General features: G+C 41.1%; 1 protein-coding gene and 1 long non-coding RNA gene across 5 annotated transcripts in view; both read left to right on the plus strand.

Moving 5' to 3' along the window:
- The window catches only part of LOC115290016, a 94,860-nt gene extending 77,842 nt beyond the window's left edge, over positions 1-17,018 (plus strand). Inside the window, exons 1-2 of one of the 2 annotated variants that reach the window (XR_003907916.1) lie at positions 6,145-6,265; positions 16,843-17,018. This is a non-coding gene — a long non-coding RNA (uncharacterized LOC115290016). Of the gene's footprint in view, positions 1-6,144; positions 6,266-16,842 lie in introns of those variants that run through there. The other variant, XR_003907917.1, reaches the window with a different exon arrangement.
- Positions 1-18,281, plus strand: part of CTNNA2 (catenin alpha 2) — a 1,129,701-nt gene that overhangs the window by 719,004 nt on the left and 392,416 nt on the right. The window lies entirely within an intron of this gene.

Below are 18,281 nucleotides of genomic sequence, written 5' to 3' on the forward strand. Positions count from 1 at the left end.
TCAGTTGATTCTTTGATGATTTTCTCAACCCCAGCGATTAATTTTATGACAAGTTTTTTAAATTCTTGGTCCAGTATGTTGTCTAGATCTGTCTTGAGCAGTTCTGTGGCTGTGACTTCCTCTTGGAGGTTCTTCGTTTTGTCATTTTTGCTAGTTTTCTGTCTCTTGTCACCTTTAGAAAGCTTGTTGTGCACTGTGCACCAGTTAATATTTCTCTGTTAAAGGAGGCTTATTGACTGTCCAGGGCCTGTTGTTTCAGGAAATATTCTTTTAATGGTGTCTCTCAGTTTCTCTTGTTGTGCCTTTGAATATTTTATTTCTCTACTCAGCGGTATTTGGGACTCGCTGTCTTGCACACTTTGGCTTGTTTCTTGGTGTAGCCCTAAGAAGGAAAACAGACAGACACACACAGAGGGAACAGTAACACACAAACGCACAGATGAATCAAACAAACAAACACATTAACAGGGGGAAAGAAAATAAAGAGAATGGAGGGGAAAGAGACGAAAAGAGGAGAAGAAGAAAAGAAAAAGGAAAAGAAGAAAAAAATTTAAAAAAATAAATTAAAGGGCGTCAGAGACAACAAAGGACAGTGGACAGTCTAAAAGTGTATGACCAGTTGAGGGGAGAGGTAGGGATGAGATATATTCTCCTATATAAAGAAGAAAGGAGAAAAAAGGGGGGGGAAAGGAGAAAGGAAAATAAGGAGTAAAAATTTTAAAAAATTTAAGTAAAAAAAAAAGTAATAATAATAAGAAATACGTACAGAAAAAAACAAAAAGAAAAAAATGAAGAATAAAAAGAAAAAAACTATAAAAAAAATAAACAACAACAACAACTAAAAAAAAACTAAAACAAAAATGGCAGCTCCCCTCGTGGATAGGTGTGGTTTGATGTGGTAGGTCTTGGAGGCTGCTCTCAGAGGCTCCGCCTTGGTGTCTGCAGAGATTAGATAGGCAGGCGTCACACTAAGCTTTGCTGAACTATGAACTGTAGGCCACTCTAATGAGTCTGATCTCCTTTTGACACGGTTGAGCCAAGTTGTATTTTCAAGGCCCACCCCGGTTCAAAGTTCCAGTCCATGCACTTTTTATGCTACCACAGATGAGACGTTTTTGTTTTGGTTGCTGGCTTCTTAGGGGGAGGAATCAATTTGTCTTGGCTCAGGCTGGGATTTTGGTGCCCCTGCCTGGGGTGAGATGCACAGCAGGAGGTGATGTGCCTGAGCACTGTTGCAGACCCAACCCCCGGCAGGGATCGCGTTAGAGTTGGGGGAGGAATGAGGGCGTAGCTGTTGCCGGAGGTGGCACTGGGAGCTGCTGGAAATGAGCTGGGAGCTCCTGTAGCCTGGGCGCGCACCCAGGTCTCCACCACCACCAACTCTCTGCAGGGATCGTGTAGAGGTGGAGGCTATTTTTTTTTCCCTGTTGGCACCCGGGATTCAGGGTTTGTGTGGCCAATGCTGGGGGCAAGATGCACCTTGGAAATGAGGTGCATGCTCCCACTCCCAAAATCGAGGTCGAAGTGAGCACCCCTGACACTGCCACTGCGGTGGTGGCCGACTCCTTCCCAAGATGGCGCTGGTCTGGAAGCTGTTCCTTCCCTTGCGCGCCACCTAGGTTCGGGATTTAGGCTACCCAGCAGTTATCTATGGAGTGAGCTTCTCCAAGTCCAGTTAAGCATTCTTTACCTCTTCCCCAGAGACAGTACTATGAGCGTGTTCAGTCTCTCTGTCTCTTCCCTTTGTCTCTCGGGCTCCACGCGCTTGCCCCGCGTTGGGCTGGGGCTGCCACCTCCCCTGCCCGTCTTGGGCTGGCCCTTTTTCCAATCTTCCCAGTTCGCACTCACTCACTCAGGTATCCTTCAGGTTCTCTTCCTTCTGGAGTCCGTATTTTCTCCTTCCGCTCTTGCAGATGAGAGTAATGTCCTTCTCAGTTCGATCGATGGGGCAGACGAAGTTTACAGAGCTCCCTTCCTCTCCGCCATCTTCCATTATTTGTTTTTGTAAGTAATTTGCCGGCCAAACCAAACATGCTTGCCAGTTGAATTTAAACACTAGGCCACTGGTATACACGCTCTGAATTATGTGGCCTCCGTGATGCCTTTCAATTCTAAGAGTAGATCTTTGAATATCTATTGGACTCTGACTGTCTCTGCTAGAATGTATTATTGCATGTGTGCCATTAGGTTTTTTGTAAGTTTTTTCTTGAACTGCTTCATCTGTCTTGACTCTTGACTCATATATATTATGGGCATGCATTATTCATTTTATAAGCCCTGATCACACATACCACATGCTTCTGCCCACATTGACTCTCAGTAAAAATCTTGCTGAAATTTGCATTGAAGATGGCTAAGAGTTGAGAAGCCTGTAGAAAAATGAGAAAGAATGGAGAAAAAAGTATTTGAAACAGAGGAAAAGCCATGGTAAGAAAGAAGCCAAGGTATGGGATAGGGGATACCAGGTACCTACATTGATCTGGCCCTTTCACTGTACAACACAATACAGATTTTCCGAGTTGAGCTAGCAGTCATTTTACTCAGTGTTTCCCCAAATGGGGAGCCAAGGTGATAGACCTTTTGACTGTGAGAGCTAGGTATATTATTGTATGTGAGAAACATTTTGGTGTATTTTAATTGTGTTAGAAAAGTACTAATTTCCCATGTACAGAAATTTCTTATTAAATTTTAAATGTATGAATTAAATCATAAGACCATAGTCTATGGATTTAGCAAAAATCATGATGGTGTTCTCCAAATTACTAGGTTTGGGGGAAATCCTTTTGTTTTTCAAAGGAAGAAACTGACTTGGCAAAGGTCACAGCAGGAGGACTATTCCCAGGAGCTTTAGACTCCTGCTTGTGCCCACTTTTTAATACATTTGTGTCAGTGGTAGTACTGCTTTATTAAATGAAGCTGCTTCAGTGTGGCTAGGGGATATATTAAGTTCAGCAAGCTTTCTAATCACAGCAAGCTGGCATGGCCCCACTATCTGTTGCTGGTTACCAGCCACTCTCCCTTTATTAATAGGCTTCCTTTGCCAACGGATGGAATGCAACGTTTTCAGAAACCCATTAAAAGGCACAGCTTATTGTCGCTGCCCCCAGCCATACGGTGTGAATTCAGTTTTCATCTTCTGTGTCAGGGGAGATTCTTCTCAGGAATATATGTGTGGGCTCTGTCTGGCCAGCACCACTCCCTCACATGCTCTGTATTTTAAATCTTGCACCCAAGTCCATTTGCTGCTGGATGTTTTAGTGGTTCCTCTAGGCTGCTTTTCATCTCCCAGCAAGCTGAGACAGTTATGGCACATCTCTATACACAATCATGAGAAACGAAGAGAATATAGCATGAAGAGCTAGCATTTCTTTCCCAGAGAGTATTCAGGTCCTTCATGGAACTCCTTAGAACTTTATTGTTGCTACATTGTTACTCCATTTACCAGAAATCCCTACTTCTCAACAGAAACTGGCTCCCTGCTCAAGCATCTATTTAACTTGCACACAAGGAAGTGACTCGCTTAGGTCCTCCTTAGAAAGTGGTCATTCAGCCTCTGACTTGAACAACTTAAATTAAGCAAATCACCCAGACCCTGAGGAAGGCAAGGCCATCACTGGGGAACTCAATATGTTATGAACACGCTTTTTGTTAAGCATAAACTTAAAATTTTGCTGCAGCTAGACATGGGGTAAATCCCTGCATCACTGTGGGTCTTCTACAAGCTGAACACTGACTGCAGGAAGCCAACTTCCTAATTAACACCACCTTTGGTCTTTCCTGGTCTCTTAAGAGAAGTCTGTCAAGAATGCCCAATTTGTTCAAGAAGAATTTTGTCAGTAATTGTTTTATTGAGGCTTTTTGTGCCAAGGATGACCTCCCTTAAATAAAACCTATGAATATGACCCAATATTTCCTCTTCTGTTAAAATGGTCGTATGTTTAAAGACAAATGTTTATATGTTCTAGAATGTTCCAAGGAGTCGGATATTCCAGTAAGATGGTATTTTATTCATCATTGCAGACTTGTCTTGACTACATATCTACATCCTTTTTACCTAAACATTCTGCCTCTTCTGAGATAAGTAGTTATATCGAAAAAAAACATCGAATGTAAGTATATGCAAAATACTTAAGTATATATATACATATACACATGCACACACATGATAATTTGGAGTCAGAATCTTGATTGTTGTACTGAAAACTACCCTGTATTAATTGCTACATTATTGTCAGCAAGTCGTTTAATCTTTAAAGTGAGAATAATAATGAAGCCTACCTCAGAGCATCACCATGGGGAGGCAATTTTGAGATGATACACATGATTAAAGGAACTTTTTTTGAGAGAGAGAGAGAGAGAGAGAGAGACAGAAGGAGAGAGATGGAGACAGCATGAGTAGGGGGAGGAGCAGAGAGAGAAGGAGACAGGGGATCCCAAGCAGGCTCCATGTGGTTGCTGCATGGAACACTGCCAGGGCTGGAACTCTTGACATCGTGAGATCATCACCTGAGCCAAAAATCAAGAGTTGGCTGTTTGACTGAGCCACCCAGTCTCCCCAAAAAAGGATTTTTTAAAATGTAAGGAACATTGTAAATGTTAATAACTGTCTCGTTGCTGAAGGAGAGAGAGAGAGACAGAGAAGAGGGTCATACATCGCATTCCGTGGCCGGGTGTAGCCCCATGCTGCATGCAGTGCAGGAGAGGGCTGAGAGGTAGATCTTCAAAGAGGAGTTCAGTGACTATGTGATACGTCTCTCCCAGCTGCCAGTGGATACCCCCAGATTTGAATGTATGAGAGGATCCAATGTGAAGCCCATGCTTACCCTAACCCAGCCAGACAGTTTCTGGACAGAGAGTTATTGTGAAACTTGGTCGTAAATAAATCATATATAGATCTGTCTTTTCCTCAGCACTCATTCTCATTGGTGTGTCACAACTCTGTCTTTGGCATTGTGTTCAAGATAAGGAATTAATTAAACAAGGAAACCAGAGGTTCATATCCATGAATACAGAGATGATCATGCTGAAGTCCACATTCCGGCAACTATCAGTGCAATTAAACTGCAACTTGCATTTTAAATTTCATTTGCACCAGAAGGAAGGCAAGAGTAGAGTCCCTAGAATCAGTAATTCTATCCATGGCTAAATTCAGCATTGCCACCTACAGTTGTAGGGCCTGCACACTGCACAAGGTCACAGTGCATCATGTACATCATAGGCATCAGAGATTTATATATTTATTGTGACAATTTTCCTAAGGCAGCTTTTTCTGACAACCTAGCATTTTCAAATATGTTTCTAATAGATGGAAGTAAAGTAAAGTGTTGAATGGGGTAACTAAAAGAACACATTTCTCTTAACTTTGAAGAGTTTTACTGCTCTTTGTGTGAGGCTTGTATGAGCGCTATTCCTACCTTGAGCAGAGTGACAGCCCATCCTTTTATACTAAAGTGAGCCAAACTCTCCTTCCAAGGAGAATATTCAGGTTGTTTCTGCACTTAGGAAGCTCACAGATATTCCTAAACAAAGGTAAATTCAGTATCTGGAAAGTAAAGTACACGTGTTCTACCAGTTCTGTAGGCCCTGTTCTAGGGGAAGTAGAGGACAGGATTCCTGGACATACAACAGTGCCAAGCAGAATGCAGCTCAGGGCTTTACTGAATGAAGACTGTAGGTAGCATGGCGGAGTTTAGAAATCGGGGAGAAATGGTGGTGTCTGCCCTAGAGGCGTGAGGCAGGCCTGAACAGGGAGGGAGTAGCCCCACAGAATCCTCTGTGATAAATACACCACCCCTGTTTTCAATCCACATCTGCTTTCAGGAGGGGACAGGAAACTCTTTCACATGGGAATCTACATTCTTGAGACTGCCCCAGCAGAAGCATCTTTAGATCACATTTTCACAGGCTTCACAGCCACAACCTGAAGGGAAGACAGAGGGAATTTCCATGCTGGCCTCAGCTCTGCGCAGGGAGGCAGCTGCTGAGCCCAGCTTCTTCCACTAGGCAAGAGGATGCATGTTAAGTTTGACGGCGCTGGAAGGACCTTTGGTAGGAAGGACTCTGCCATAGCTTTCTCACTAGCTAACGTCATAATCAAGTCTACTGCTACAGAGAAGGAGGCTCCCATTGAAGGAAGAGAAATGCTTTGACCAACATCTGGTTAGCAGCATCATGAGCCTCAGTGCCAGAACCAGATAGGATTTAGGGCTTCTGAAACCTCATGTCGACCTTTGTGTTGTCCTGAGATATTTAACAGCACTTCCAGGTGGGCTCAGCTCACAGCCCTAATGAGATCCCCTCCACTTAGGCAAGAACCCTGACTAATGACTATGGTGCCCAGCGGCGTCTGGACACTTGGTAACCACTATGAGTAGCGTTTTACAGATATGTTTGGTCCGTTCTGGGACGTCTCCCAACTCAGACATCATCCCTATCACTGACCCCATTTATTCCGCTGCTCACGGAATGTCAGGGCTTTGAGAAGATGCAAACACAGCACCAGGGAGAAAGGGAAATGGAACACACTGGGTAACCGAAGCTTCTGACATCTGCACGGCCAAACCTCCCGCGATATGTCTGCTCTTCCCTGGATCCTTGCCAGCCTCTGATTATATACAATGCTGAGGGAGGCCACAGGGGCTGCTTCGGGTAGTGAACCACTGTGCACTCTTCACAATGATGGCCTTCCATCCTGGCACCATTCCTACCCCATGGGTTCCCACCCCAAGAGGGGCCAGCAGGGCCATCCTGAGTGCCTAACACTGCCCCTTTGCCAGAAGGCTCAACCCACTCATTGGGTCCCCATGGGTCCCACAGGATGTTCTTGAGGCACACTAAAACCCAGGAATCTCCTTTGTTACAATTTTGTCTTAACCAAACATAGAATAATCTACTTTATTTTAATATTGTTTATTTGTTTGTTTGTTTGTTTAGCAAGAGCACAAGCGTGTAGAGGGTAGGCAGAAAGGAGAGACCATCCCAAGCAGGGTCAGAGCCTGATATAGGGCTTGAACTCATGAATTGTGAGATTATGACCTGAGCCTAGATCAAGAGTCAGGTGCTTAACTAACTGAGCCACCCAGGTGCCCCTATAATCTACTTTTTAAACTTCACTTCATTTTAGCATTGTGTGGTAGAAAGAGGGATTAAAGGACTGATGGAGATGTGGGCTTCAGGCTTTACTCTTTGACAAAGTTTCTGTGTAACAATGGCCAAAGGGTTTGCTTGTTTCTTTTTACTAGTATTTCTCCTGGCTAAATCGCAGAGCTGATAGGAGCATTAAATCAGATCATGGCTTTGTATATGACTTGAAAATTAAAAGGCCTATTTTATAATCTTGGACCACAATATCAATATGTAATACTTGCCAGCTTTTGAGCCTTTACTATGTTCCAGGTACTATGTCGAGTCCTTTTCACACTTTCTCTCTTTTAACCTTCATAGAAACCCCAAAACTTGGGTACTATTATTCTGACATTATTATCCTACATTATTATAGAGATGTTTAATAGTCAAACTTACCCGAGTCTTCCAATTCTGTGACAGAGGCAGCATCAAGTCTTGGCTCACTCCTAAGCGTTTACTCTTAACTATCACACTTTGCTATTTCTCAATGATGGTACAAATAATAACAGAAAACAACTACTGCAGGATTGGTGCTCCTCTGTTCATCTGACAATGAGGGGGAATGGTGAAGGCTCAGCTGTCAGTGTATGTTTTGTTCATGGAAATTGTTCATGGAAATTGTTCATGGACCCATGGTGCTCTTTCTCATGAACTGTTCTATCCAAAGGCACCTCATTCAACAGTGTCCAAGTCTCTGTCTTTGCCTGAAGGCTCTAGAATGGATTGGCCGACATAGTTAGGTCTTTCCTAGTCCTGTGATTCCTGGTAAGGGGTTGCAAGAAGCAGAGGCTATATCTGTTAATGAAGAAACTTTACTTCTTTGTTTGATTGTTTTGTTTTGTTTTGTTTTAGGGATGGGATTTTAAAGTAGTAGCTGTGACCTCACTCACATATAACAATAAAGTAAGTCAAGGAAACCTAGACTCGAGATAGGCCAGAGATTAGGAAGGTATTATCAAGCTCTCAGCGCAGGGGAGATAAGTCAAGTATCAAGAACCACAAAGAGAACCAGCCTGCATCACAACTGTTAAGCTCCCTTCTGTCTGCTTAGTGTGAATCGCAATAGTTGAGAAAGAAGTCTTAACTGATCATTGATAACTAAATGTAGCATTTAAACACCTATGGCTCACCTTTTCCTGATATCTATTCAGGCATCCCTTCCAAAATATTTAGGTGACATCTGTTACCTTATGGTCCCATGCAGGTGCTGGGGACCGACTGCTGAAGGACACACACCATCTCTACTCTTGGGGTGCTAAGTGGTGGCCTACCTATGAGCCTGGTAGTACCACAGTCAGACTATGCACCGTTCCCAGCATTTGCAGTGCTTGCTTTCCAAACCTTGTTTCAGTTGCTTGACTTTATGTTAATTGTTCAAAGCAGGATGCAATATTTGCTTCTCAATTCACATAGAAATACACCTCCCCTCAGATGACACATGTTTCTATGGAATTAGCAAAAAATTTAGGTGTCCATTTGCTCGTACTGTTTTTGTGTGTGTGCAGCAAGAGTCAATTCAGATTTTGCTGGTCAAACACACCTTGTAATGGGCTTTGGTAATTTAACTCCTAGGAATGGCTTGGTTACAGAACCCCATAAAAGTTTATTGACTTCTGCGTGCTGGCTTAGGTTGTAGGTTAGAACGTACCTCAGAAATTAGCTTCACCCAGTTTAATGACTTCATTACAGAGCAGTTTGCGTGCTCCCAAGCACTTCCCAATATATTTTTTAACACCGGTTTGTAGCGATCATGAGCTATTTTTGTGTAGTGAGAGAGGCGGACTGTCTTGTTTAAATGGCCAAGATTAAAAAAAAAAAAAAAAAAAAAAAAAGGCCCTGAAATGGGTTTCCCCTGTAGTGTCCAGGTGGTTGGGGACCTTTGCTGGTAATATGGTTAGAGATAATAATTTGAATACAGTGGCAGCTAACTCCAGTGCTATAAAGAGATCACTGTATTAGTCATTGCTTTTTCTAACGGCGAATAAATAGTGATTGCTCATAAGCATTTGGAAATTATATTTATGGTTTACATAAAACCAAAGGCAATAGATGTTGATGAATATTTATAGCCATTTATTAGTATGTATGTATCATCAAATGAGCTAGATTTTTCTCCCTATGCCTAAATAGGGTGTTTTAGAAAGACTATTAACCCTTTTATGGTTTCCGAAGACATGTTACTACACTTAACTAATGAACTGTACATGATATGGTGACATCTACTAAGCTAACTGCTTGCTACTTTGTTGAGACTCTGGAATCTTCAACATTTTAAAAGGTGATTTTAAAATGAGATTTGAAACTTTTCTTTTAATTATAAATATAGCGTAATGAAAAATAATGTATGAATATATATCTATCTATAGATATATATTTAATTATAAATACATAGTAACTTTTAAAAATATGTATTACTATGTATAGGCACCAAAATATTGATAATAGACTCTCCAGGTGAAAGGAATATAACTGAATTAATGTTTTTTAATATTTTTTTCTAACTTTAAGATATATAGAGAGATGGATTTTACTCCTCAGTACATATTTTCACTTCTTTTACACTTAACGTGTAGTGTAAATCTGGGAAATATTTGCATTTTGTATTTTTCCTAAATATAAATTTTATTGACTGAAGAGTGTTCTGTAGATTAACCATTCATCAGTTTTCTCTTGTTGTGCATATGGATAGTTTCCAGGCTTTCATGATTACAATAATGCTAGTGTTTTGCACAGCTTTGTGTATATATTTTCCGTACAAGTTTTGCAGTATTTCCTAATGGGAATTTCTTTTTTTTTTTAATTTTTTTAATTTTTTTTTTAATTTTTGAGAGACAGAGAGAGACAGCATGAGCAGGGGAGGGTCAGAGAGAGAGGGAGACACAGAATCCGATGCAGCTCCAGGCTCTGAGCTGTCAGCACAGAGCCCAACGCGGGGCTCGAACCCATGAACCGTGAGATCATGACCTGAGCCGAAGCCTGAAGCCAGATGCTTAACCAACTGGGCCACCCAGGCGCCCCTGGGAATTTCTTAAAAATGGAATTTCTTGGTGGAAGTATGTTTATCTCCGGTGCTTCTCCTTTCGATCCTGACTTTCCAAGGATTGTCTATGTGGTTGTTTTCTGTGAGGTCCTGAGACTTATAATGTGGTCCTTTGGGCCTCTCTCTACCTTTTCTTCCACCATCTACACATACTCCTTGCCTGTCGCATTGCCTTGGGCTGCTTTATTCTTGGTGAGGGAGGTCTTGGAATGTTTTAATAAGCAGAGTTAGCAGTGTCTTAACCAACTGGATAGAAATAGCAGATAGTTTCATATCTGTTCTCTTGTTGGCTAGTTTGTATACTATCCCTATTAATCATCAGCATGCCCTCAGTTCAAACCTTCAGAAGGTTCCTAAGAGCTAAAAATCAGAATCATCTACATAATTTTCCAATCCCAACAAAAAGACTTCCCAACAACAATTTTAACACAAATTAAAAATAACAAACACAATAATAGCTAACGAAAATTCTACTGTCCCAGACTTCCATTATCAAACATAACCCCCAGAGAAGACATTTCCTTAGAAGTTGATTTCAGAACACTCTTTGGGGGTATAGTAGGGGTACATAGTTGTTTAATTGGATTCTTGTTCCCAGTAGGATGTTCCTACTGATTTTCATTTGTTTTCTGTTCACTTGATGAGGTGGGGGTAGAGGCAGGAAGAATTAAAAATCTATAAATCTACAGAATGTTAGCTATTATTTTGTTATAAGTAGTTTGTACATGAAATAACTGAGAACTGCAAGGGTTAGGGGAGTTTTGTGTGGTAAATTTCACATTAAGGATTGAGCCTAAAGTTCAGTCTTCAAAATATGCTATCCACTAGTCATAGGAGACCCAATTTAAGTTTATAATTTAAATGAAATTTACAATTCAGTTCTTTAGTCACTCTAGCTACATCATAAGTGTTTGAGAAGTAGATGTGGCTAGGAGCTACAGTATTGTTACAGAAACTGCTACACAAATGTTGTGGAACATTTCTATTATCCCAGAAAATTCTACCAACAGTACCCAACAGCTCTACTTTTTAATCTCCAATCTAATACTGGTTCTGCTGTTCTACTGTTCTCTCTATGGAAACAGCCACAAAATGCATTCTAGAGCAACCTTTCTTATCAGTAACTTTGTGTGCAGACCTTTTAAAAGAGATGCATTATTGCATTCCAAAACCATCCCTAGGTTTATTAAAGCATATTGTAATGCCACTATATTTAAATTATCCACACTGGATGCATAATTACCACCTTAGGTCTTTTAATATACACGTCTCTTAATTTTGCATTTTTCTTAAACATATCAATTTGCACTTAACCATAAATAATAGAGTGCTTAGCTCATACATATCAATGAGAATCCCTTTTAGAAGTGAAAGATTGCTTGCTTAATACCAAGGAGTATTTTGGAGAACGTCAAATCCCTTGACAGATGCTTGTTGCTACGAGGATTTATTTTCTTCTGCTTGTAGCTAAAATAGCATCAGTTGCATTTTGCTATTTAACGATATTGGAGGAGAAGGTTATAGCAAAATGATTTACAAATACTAATTGCGTTTCCTGGCTTACCTATTTCCATAAATGAGTCAAAAAATTTCATCTGGATTTGGATATCAGCCCCAACAATATATTTGTATCTTCACCAGACAAGAAGGTGTTTGCATTTGTTCCAAGGTAAAACATATCACAAGTTGTTTCATATCCTGGGATTCACATCTTTTTCAGTTTCATTTTGATTTTGTGCATTGGCAAAGGGGGCATTTGTCTAGGAGTTGTTATTTCAGAGGCTTGAATGTCCATTAATGTCCTTGCTATTGGTTGATGCCTGAAATTCCATTGCTAAGAGTTCAATTTCTTTAACTTTTCTTCCTATTAAAATGAAAATATACCTAGGGTAGGGCACTATTATTGATAGCTAGAACTTGAAGGATATGTGTTGATTTTCTAAGTGGAAATTGGGAAGAGAGGACAGAGATGTGAGGAGAGCATTCTATTCCCTGTGCAAGAAAAACATGGGAAAAGACATTGTGATATCTTTGACAGACAGCATTTTTTCAATATGGAGCTCAAAGAGCAGCATTCAAAAAGAAATTAAAGACATAACCAGAACAAAAATTAAACTAAAAACATAACCAAAACCCAAATGGTAAGGCTTTTGGACTTTAGTTTATAAATGGGAAGGGTGTAGGAAGAGTTTTTGGCAGAACACCATAAATGCTTTGTATTTGTGAAAGGTTTCTCCAGCAACAATATGAAGGACAGAGGGAGAGGAGGAGTGCTTGAAGAACGGGCTAACAGTTAGGCATTTAACCAAAGCAAGGGGATTCGGATATCCAGACAAAGGTGGTGGCAGTGGGGGTGAGAATGGTAAAGTGCACAGGATTTAGAAATTACTCAGCCTTCCCTCCTTCACCTGTTTCAATACAAATGACTCAGAGTCCAGTCCTTGAGACCTTTCCCAGACCTGAGGAGTGACACAGAGCACTCCTTCTCTGCTTAGATTTACTGCTGCTCCATCTCCCTTATATGGTCCGTCTTAGTATTCTGTGTTGTTACCTCACTCTTCTCCCACAATTGGCTCATCTCCTCAGCTAATGCATGAGTTTCTAGAAGTCAGATGAGACCTTGCTTACCCTCTTTTATCATTTTCTATGGACCCGAATAAAACCTGGGATGAGAGGAGGCTGAGAGAATGTTTCCCACATCTTCCAAATCCCATGAGAGCTTTTGAGAAATAAACACTCTGGTCCCAGCTGTGGAACTTAAGAACTTCAGACTAAGTAACTTTAGGATGGGATCCAGGGATTTGTAGTTTTTTTTTTTTTACTTTCAGTTGATTCCTATAGCTCCACGGTGTGTTAAACTATGGACAAGGTTTCTAATTCTGACACTGATCACGTTTGACTCTGTGGTGTTAATCCAGGCATTTAACTTGCATGGTTTTGAATTTGCCCATTTGAGGAATTACAGCATTGGAGTAGGCAGTACTGAGACCACTTCAGTCATGGGATTTGCCTAGACTAGGTCGCCTCCTGCGTCATAACTAATTCCTCATCCTCAGAGTAGTGTGTGTGTCATTTTTCCCTGAATGTGTTGCCTTGCAGTCCCATCTACTAACAGTCCCTCTCACTCTTCCCAGAGGGGTCCTCTTGCCTGGGGATTCTCCCTGTGAGGGGGTGGGTGGGTACACACAGAGAACTAATGGCTGATGCCATTGCCCGCAGGCAAGCGTGGTTGAGAGTCCTCTGTGGGCGAGCGTGGTTGACAGTCGTATGTAGAGCACAGATGGCGGTAGGTGGCTAAGGGTGTGTGTGGGGGGCTCTCTTCAGAAGCCTGTGGGCCACTGTCAGCTGTGCCCTGCATCTTGCCAGCTTCTCGCCTACGAATCCTCCTTGGTTCCTGAGCCACACCTCAGGTGTGCTGCAAGCTTGGTGATTCGTTACACATTTTGCTGTGCCTTCTTCTTCACTGGGGAGCTAGTAGGAATTTTCCTATGCTAGCTTGACAGCCAGCTTTTTCTCACTGACTGACTATGGATAAAAAGTAATTGATTCCCAATACTTTTTTTAAAAAAGGTTTTCCTGTTTTCTGTTCCTGGTGGTACTCCAAGGGAAGAGGTTGCTTGTGGATCCATCAGTGCTGAACTGAATGGCAAAGTGAATCAAGGGGTACCACTATCCCGAAGGAGAGACCAGAGGCTGAACTTGGCAATCAGTGCCTGGGTCCCTAAAACGTGCTCCCACCACAGAGCATCTTCCTAATCCCCTCTGGATGGCTTGTCTCCTGAGTGGCAGCTCTCATCTGGGATTCTGCAAGAAGGTTAAGCCGTAACACCTCAAGGTGTTCATAGTATGTGAGGATTAGCGTCTCTCCTATAAATCTTAAGATGGAGTTACTTATGTACCATCCCTGGGAGAATTGAAAAAGGGACTCAAGTTATTTTATATGTTTGACAGATCAAGGAGGAGCCTGCTGAGGAAGACCAGTGTCTGGCTCCTGGTGCCCTGAGGGACACCACCTTAGGACATTAATCCCTAAGGACTATAGTCATGCTTTTGTTCACACTTATGGGTTTGTCCCCCATGGTGGCGACCTGTTCCTCCTTCTTCTTTCTCTCTTCTCCCCACATTCTCTAGGCCCACAACACCTTCCTACAATTTCTCAGAGGATGTACACTGTAGGTGGGGGGGGGGTGTCAGACCTTTAATAAATATGTTAAACTCTATCAACAGCAGTCAGAGTCCAAAGTAAATCTAGCAGGTGGAGAGTAGAAAGAGAGACAAAACACTGAAAGGACTGAGAAGAGTCACAAGCAAATCTGGCTTATGCTAACAGGGAGCACAATTTTGGACCCCCAAATTTTGGACACACCTACTAACTGAAAACCTAATTGGAATTTGGCTGGCTCATTCTGGAAGTGCAGCTGGGCTCTGAGGCTATAACCCAGGGACAAGCAGAAACTGTCCCTGCCCTCATAGAGCATGCAGTCAAGTAGGGAAACAGATTGAATCAAATTGCCCCCCAACTGTATAATTACAAATGACAGTATGTTCAAGGAAGGTGAGTCATCGCTGCTGAATGAGGGACCTGGGTCAGTCTGGGGAACAGGGAGAAGCTTTCCTGAGGAAGGAGCATTGGAGGGGAGAACTGAAGGATGAATGGGTATAAACTGGGCACTGAGGGCCAAGGTAGGTAGTGAAGTGTTCCCGGGGGAGTGAGCAGCAGGCTGAGGACGTGGATTTTTCAGTGAGAGTCCAAGAGGAGTAGGAAGGACGGGAGGTCGCTTCATCCTCTATTTCCTCTTGTGGCCAAAAAGAAATGTACCAGAAAGGGCAGCCTTAGTGCTTCCTATCAGAACCAGGTAGGTGTGGACTTGTTTGTGCTTTGAGGTGGTGACAGTCTGCTCTGGAAAACAGGCAGTAGGCCAGGGTCTGTGCAGACGCTGTAAGCCCACAGAGCTCAGGTCTTGCTTTTCTGGAAACTTCTACCACACTGAGAGTCAGAGCAGCAGCTGCTGCCCTGAAGATTGTGCCCGTGCCAGGTATAGTTTTCGTCAAGCCTTGGACCTCAAATGCAAGCACAGCCTGGCATAATTTTAAAGCAAAATTACCACCTGATAATGGACAACAGTGCACAGGTGTAGAAAGCTATCAGTTCTAGAGAGAGATCTTTACTTCTCTTTGTAGTGTTTTTAAATTGGCACAACTGCCCTGCATCTATTTTTATTTCATTCGATATCCATATGTCCTTTCTACTTCACAGGTGACAAAACTACATAACAGGGAGATTGAATGACTTACCAAAGTTCGCAGACCATATTTTTTTCCAGTTTTCCTCATTAGTTCTCATTCAGTAATCCTCCAGTTAAGTTCCAAATCTTCCATTTAGAAATATGACAAGGACATTAAAATCGGAATATCTAGAAAGATGAATCTAAGACAAGACTTGGTCTAATTCCTTACCATCTCAGCTCCTATATAGTGAAAATTTATATTCTCAGGAATAATCCCACACTGTCCTGTAAATCATTGAAGGAAGATTTAATTTAGTTCAGTCCCATTAAGTGTATTTTATTGTACTCTGAATCATTGGTATCGGATACATAGGACAACTCTTAGGAGTCTAGACTATCACAATTTAAAAAAAATCCATTTTTCAGCTTTTTTATATATACCGGTGACCACTACGCTAGTCCAGTGCCAGAAACTGATTAAACACACCCACAAGCAGTCTGGATGTTGGAAATGTTGGGGGCTTCTTGACAAGGCTGAAACCCTTTCCTGAAACTTACAACTTCTCTAGAATATATTTAAAGTAGCAAATGTACACAGTAAGAGGTCTGGGCATTGCCAAGCAGCAGTCTTGGACAAATTCATGTCGCCTATCAAGTAAATAGGGTTGAGGCTTCAGAGAGGAGCTTTTCTTAAGAAGAGATACAAAAAAATCAAATATGGAGGGGATATTTACATGATAACGGTTAACTTCAGCTGTCTCCTAAAGAGGGCAAGCAAGTTTGTGTGGCTGTAATGTATAATAAAGGCTTAGATTGTAGCATTTTGTTTGCTGTTAGAACTTGAATTTTTTATTAAAAAATTTTTTTAATTTTGTTTATTTTTGAGAGAGAGAGAGAGACAGACCATGAACAGGGGAGGGACAGAGAGACAGGGAGACACAGAATCTGAAGCAAGCTCCAGGCTCTGAGCTGTCAGCACAGAGCCCAAAGCAGGGCTTAAACTCATGAGCTAGGAGATCATGACATGAGTGGAAGCTAAATGCTTAACTGACTGAGCCACCTAGGCGCCCCAGAAATTGAATTTTTATATTAAATAGCTATCTGAATTTTAGTTTCATCACTGCTCCTACAATTTAGATATTTCTTTAGAAAGTGTTAGTATTGTTCTGTAGCATTCATACAAAACAATAAAGTGGTATGTTTCTATCATATACAAGCCCAGCAGATGTAACTTGAATTTTTTTTTTTAGTATCAGAAATGAGTTTATTCAGAAGAACCATACAATCTGACTATTAAATGGTCTTTCTACTTTAATCTGACAATTCTGAGCACTCTTTCATCAAGGAATGTGACATATATTGGTAGCTTCTCCTACCCATTCTTGTACATATTTATTATAAGTATTTTAATTACAATGTTTAATGACAGTGTTCTTTATAAATTATCAGCTTAAGACCAGAGCTCCCTTGGAATATTCTTAGAATGCTGTGAGCTTCATCTGAGTCAAACTTGCCAGAAACCAAGGCAGCTTTGACCAACTTCGCAAGAGTCCCCACCTAAGAAATCTGGGATCGTGAACCACAGGCAATAACCCGGGCAATAAACCAGAGGCTATAAAACTGACCATAATCCAGGTGTGTTTCTTTGGCTCCCATAATTTTTATTTAAATATGAAGGTGAATTATTTGGGCGGGGAACATTAGCATTTTGCCAAGGGCTCTACCGTTCTCTATTGTTCACTTAGCCCTTTTCACTCATATGCTCCCTGCCAGTCCCTGTGAGCACCGGAGTAGGTGATTCCTCCTACATTAGTTAATTAATTAATTAATTTAGCTCATTCAAAACGATATTAAATCCTATTGTTTTGTTTTTGGTTTTTAAATTTCTTTCCAACATTCTGTCACTTAAGAAACAAGACTTACAGAGATTTCTTCCAGTTCTACAAACCTTTCCTTGCCATTGTAGAGTACAGAGCTTAACCATCTCTTTCTCAGCAAGTAAGTGATCACCTTATGATCTGTGGACTTACAGCCTGCAGAATAACTGCTTCAAGTCCAAACCACAGTCTCCTTAGTGAAGACATATTTTGGACAGAATTTGATTGTAGTTTAGTTAATGTCTTCACAAAGCTATTGATGGTTTGTTCTGACTTGTGTCACAGTCTCTTTAAATCACTGTTTTTTAGTTTGAAAAGAATTGGCCTACCAGAAGTAATACTATCATTTTCTTCAGTAATAAACTTTTTAAACTCAGATAATTCTCGTCTTAGACAACTTCACATAGCCTATCAAGGAAATAGGGTTGATGCTTCAGAGAGGAACTTTTGTTAAGAAAATATGCAGAAAATCAAAGTATGGAGGAGACTTTTAAATGATAACAGTTAACTTCAGTTTATCAAAGGATTTAATAATTAAATGCTAGCTACCCTGGTATATTTAGGTGATTGTTTATGAGACTTTGTCACTTTAAGAATTAGAGTGAGTGGTGGGGAGGAGGAAAAAAAAAGGAAAAAAAAAGAAAAAAAAAAGAATTAGAGTAAGTAGAAGACAAAGAAATCCATTTGGAAGCTCCAGCCAAGAAAAATGATCTTTGAAATATAAACCCCCCTCCTCTATCAAAACACAGAATCCTACATATATGCTGTTTCTCAATCCCAGCCTATTGTAAAATGTGAGATGCCCTTTTATTAGACATGAACTATTTTACTATTTTGCTGTTAACGGAATGACACAGGTTTTATAATGATGGGAAGGTATAAATCTAGAGAAATGAATTTATGTCAAACAAGCAAGGAAAGGAGCCTCTCTCTATTCCTTCTTTGCCCATGTAAAATTGGGAAATATATTTGTAGAGTATACAGTGCTGATGGTAGTGGTAGGGTATGTGT

Source organism: Suricata suricatta, chromosome 4 (genome assembly GCF_006229205.1).
Source record: "Suricata suricatta isolate VVHF042 chromosome 4, meerkat_22Aug2017_6uvM2_HiC, whole genome shotgun sequence".
In the NCBI taxonomy this organism is placed as follows: domain Eukaryota; kingdom Metazoa; phylum Chordata; class Mammalia; order Carnivora; family Herpestidae; genus Suricata; species Suricata suricatta.